We start from the raw sequence: 5,102 nt of genomic DNA on the forward strand, positions 1-5,102 counted from the left end.
GGTAGGCTTGTTCTCACTGAAGTGCATTATCCCTCATATACCAGTCGGAGTCACTGTTCAGTAAGGAATTGTTGGACTGTGGCTTCACATTTTATTTAAATGTATCTCTTTATTTAGATTGATGGCATGACGTTAAAGCGATGTTGATTCAAACATACCATTTTATTTATGTTTTATTTATTTTTTTATTTCACCTTTATTTAACTAGGTAGGCAAGTTGAGAACAAGTTCTCATTTACAATTGCAAGATAAAGCAAAGCAGTTCGACACATACAACAACACAGAGTTACACATGGAGTAAAACAAACATACAGTCAATAATACAGTAGAAAAATAAGTCTATATACAATGTGAGCAAATGAGGTGAGATAAGGGAGGTAAAGGCAAAAAGGCCATGGTGGAAAAGTAAATACAATATAACAAGTAAAATACTGGAATGGTAGATTTGTAGTGGAAGAAAGTGCGAAGTAGAAATAGAAATAATGGGGTGCAAAGGAGCAAAATAAATAAATACAGTAGGGGAAGAGGTAGTTGTTTGGGCTAAATTATAGATGGGCTATGTACAGGTGCAGTGATCTGTGAGCTGCTCTGACAACTGGTGCTTCAAGCTAGTGAGGGAGATAAGTGTTTCCAGTTTCAGAGATTTTTGTAGTTCGTTCCAGTCATTGGCAGCAGAGAACTGGAAGGAGAGACGGCCAAAGGAGGAATTGGCTTTGGGGGTGACCAGAGAGATATACCTGCTGGAGCGCGTGCTACAGGTGTGTGCTGCTACGGTGACCAGTGAGCTGAGATAAGGGGGGACTTTACCTAGCAGGGTCTTGTAGATGACCTGGAGCCAGTGTGTTTGGCGACGAGTATGAAGCGAGGGCCAGCCAACGAGAGCGTACAGGTCGCAGTGGTGGGTAGTATATGGGGCTTTGGTGACAAAACAGATGGCACTGTGATAGACTGCATCCAGTTTATTGAGTAGGGTATTGGAGGCTATTTTGTAAATGACATCGCCGAAGTCGAGGATCGGTAGGATGGTCAGTTTTACGAGGGTATGTTTGGCAGCATGAGTGAAGGATGCTTTGTTGCGAAATAGGAAGCCAATTCTAGATTTAACTTTGGATTGGAGATGTTTGATGTGAGTCTGGAAGGAGAGCTTACAGTCTAACCAGACACCTAGGTATTTGTAGTTGTCCACATATTCTAAGTAAGAACCGTCCAGAGTAGTGATGCTGGACGGGCGGGCAGGTGCGGGCAGCGATCGGTTGAAGAGCATGCATTTAGTTTTACTTGTATTTAAGAGCAGTTGGAGGCCACGGAAGGAGAGTTGTATGGCATTGAAGCTCGTCTGGAGGGTTGTTAACACAGTGTCCAAAGAAGGGCCAGAAGTATACAGAATGGTGTCGTCTGCGTAGAGGTGGATCAGAGACTCACCAGCAGCAAGAGCGACATCATTGATGTATACAGAGAAAAGAGTTGGCCCAAGAATTGAACCCTGTGGCGCCCCCATAGAGACTACCAGAGGCCTGGACAACAGGCCATCCGATTTGACACATTGAACTCTATCAGAGAAGTAGTTGGTGAACCAGGCGAGGCAATCATTTGAGAAACCAAGGCTATTGAGTCTGCCGATGAGGAGTTGGCCCATTGACACAGTCGAAAGCCTTGGCCAGGTCAATGAATACGGCAGCACAGTATTGTTTCTTATCGATGGCGGTTACGATATCGTTTAGGACCTTGAGCGTGGCTGAGGTGCACCCATGACCAGCTCTGAAACCAGATTATTATCAACATTGAAACAAGGTCAAATAAAATATTTCTAATCAAATTACATTTTTTATGCTTCTACTTGGAATTTTCAACGCAATTTCAACATATACATAGTTCTGATAATTATGTTGACATTAGATTGCTGTAACAACCTCTTAGTCAGTTAAGTTTTACCCTAATTTCAATGTTTACAATGTTAGGTTTGTGGTTTTGTGGTTTTAGCAGTGTTGGAGAGTAGTGAACTACATGTTGTTCAACTAGTAATTTAACAACATTTTGCAGTAGCTTGGTGGTAGTTTAATAAAATTCAAATCCAGGTAGTAGTTAATAACTTTTTTCCCATGTAGTGGTGTAGCTAACTACTGGAACTACACATTACACTTTTTTTTATAAAATAAAATATGGGTGAAATTGGCAATACTTTCCTTTCTTTTTCAGCATCAGACCTGCATAATTCTCACTTGAAACATAGTTTTTGTGTTTAATAGGTTAAATTACACATTCTGCTCTTGCAATTTATCGGCTATGACATTTCAGATTTACACATGATCATTTTTCACAAAGTTGTTTTCATGTAGTGAATTACTTTTTCAAAGTAACTTTAGTTAAGAAAACTATATATTTTTGAAGGGTAGCTTTAGTGTAGCTTAACTTCTTCCAGTGTGAAGTCATTGGTAGCTTGGTAAACTACATTTTCGGAGTAGCTTCCCCAACACCGGATTTTAGAATGTGTAAATAGACATGTACATGCATAATGTAGCATATACTGTATTTATAAATCATCGACCACAGTTGTTTTGGAAACACGTTTTTCTCCAGTTGACTTCGATAGATCATGCATCTTGTCATGTGTTTTTGAACATTCAACACAAACAGAAAGACATTAGAAGTGAATCTCCAAACCACAATGAGACACAAATATTACACCAACAGTCTAAATTTCCCAACCATTTACACTACAGACCATATAAAGGATAGCATTGTCTTGAAGTAAACAGTACTTCTCCTATTGTGACTGTGTATAGTGAGGAGGTAATATAAAACAGAAAAAGATCTAGGCAATTTCAGATCTTTTGTCTCTTCCTTATTGTTGAAATATTCTTAGGCTTTAATGTATTTCTGTCAAATTGTTACTCTCTAGTGATAGTATACCTACGCAGTTCTATACTTTAAAATGCAAATAGACTGCAGTCCATCAAACGCAACTTCCTTTTTCTGTTGTCAAGGGGAAACTGCTTGAAAGAAACGTCTAGCTTCTCACACAGCTTCAAGAAGGAGACAGTAAAAGTGGACTCTTAACTTACAGGTGAAAAACATCTGTGTGCTTGGTGGCTGTCAATCACATTAAAAAACTGCCTTTGTCAGAGTTCCTCTCATTTTAAGGTAGGACATTTATTAACAGTCAGAACCAACAGAAAGAACGATATGTTTTTAATTGAAGTGGGAGGTACAGACCAAGTGAGAACTGCTATAGTAGGTTATGTCACGATTCTTAACCTCTGAACCCTAAAACAGCAGTCAGCTCACTGATGTTGACTGTAACTTTGACTTTTAGTAATACACGCTTGAAATTGTAACACATTACCAACTTCATAAGAATGTAAAGACCACAATTTTAGCCTTCATCAGCAAAACATCATAATATCATACTAACTGACCATGCTCTTCGCCATAGTGAGAATGATGTCCAACCATTCATATGGACCACACCTCTGTAAGACCAACATGTGGGAGGTGGTGAGGCTGTTCCAGAGGGTTGTGTACAGCCCTGTGTTTCTGCTGGGTCTGGCCCTGAACCTCTCTGCTCTGAGGGAGCCAGCTTTACAGACACACACATCTACATGTTCAACCTGGCTGTGGCCGACTGCGCCTTCATCACCTTCCTGCCCTTCAGGATCTACCACACCTTCTTCAGCATTACCTCTCCTGGCCTCTGTGCTGTTCTGGTTCTCATTCATTTCACCAACATGTACGCTAGTATTTTCACTGTTACGGCTATCCTATCAGTGTTCAGAGATTCATCGCCATTCAGTTTCCCTTCCACTCCAGGAGAATGGGCTCCAAGAAACAAGTGGCTGTTGTAGTGTGTGTGATGATATGGGTAACTATTGTGGTCCTATGTGTGATATTCAGGGAGCACAATAGACCTGAGCACAATCTAGCCTGCTTTGAGAGGGAATTCCATTTGTTTCCACTGGGCTACATTCTGACTCTGGAGATACTGGGTTATGTGGTTCCTCTTCTCACAATGCTGCTTTGTTCATGTCAGACGATCTGCACTCTGCTGGCCTACAAGGACATGCACTCATATAAGGACAACAGGAAACGTATTAGAATAATATCAGCCAATTTGGTAGTCTTTTTCATCTGTTACACTCCTATCCATATAGCATTTTTCATGAAATTCTGTGTTGCCTACAAAGTCCCAACTGACTGCCAACAGTATAGTTTGATGCATAACTTTTATCATGTCTCAGAAGGGATTGGCACAACAAGCTGCTGTTTAGATGCTATTGGATATTTCTTCTTGGTAAAGGAGTTCCGCAAGGAACTGATCCCAGGGAAGTCAGTGTAAAGAGAGAACCGAGACTCTCCAGAGAGAATTGCTCTCTCTAGAACCGGATAGGAATGAGAGGAATTATCAGCTACTGTATATTCTGTTTTGGCCTAGTGAATGCTGTCACTTGAAAAATCCTAAAAAATCTGATGGTTATACAGATATATGAATTATATACATATTTTCCTGCTATGTAGGTGTCCGGTGTCGTCTTTTTTGAACAACTGAAGGGTAGCTTATGTTAAAAACGGTTCTGTTTTTCTGGACTTAACTTTTGGCAGGCTATTGTCTCCCCCCTTGTGTTCAGGCTGGTCATCACACCCTGCTTTATGCTAAAATCCATTCTCATTTATATTGAACGATAGATATTTACATGGTTTATATTGAATAATCAATATTGACATTGTTTATATTGGATAATAGATATTGACATGGCTTCTAAAATCAGAAAAAAATTGTTGAGAATTATAAAAATTATATGCAGTTGAAGTCAGAAGTTTACATACACTTAGGTTGGAGTCATTAAAACTCGTTTTTCAACCAAACTATAGTTTTTGCAAGTCGTTTAGGACATCTACTTTGTTTATGACACAAGTCATTTTTCCAACAATTGTTTACGGACAGATTATTTCACTTATAATTCACTGTATCACAATTCCAGTGGGTCAGAAGTTTACATACACTATGTTGACTGTGCCTTTAAACAGCTTGGAGAATCCCAGAAAATTATGTTGTGGCTTTAGAAGCTTCTGATAGGCTTATTGACATAATTTGAGTCAATTGGAGG

General features: G+C 39.6%; 1 pseudogene; it reads left to right on the forward strand.

Annotated features, from left to right (window-relative positions):
• The first annotated feature begins 3,018 nt into the window (after positions 1-3,018).
• Positions 3,019-4,507, forward strand: LOC115159003 (G-protein coupled receptor 55-like; annotated as a pseudogene).
• Positions 4,508-5,102: the final 595 nt, after the last annotated feature.

Source organism: Salmo trutta, chromosome 22 (assembly GCF_901001165.1).
Source record: "Salmo trutta chromosome 22, fSalTru1.1, whole genome shotgun sequence".
NCBI lineage: Eukaryota > Metazoa > Chordata > Actinopteri > Salmoniformes > Salmonidae > Salmo > Salmo trutta.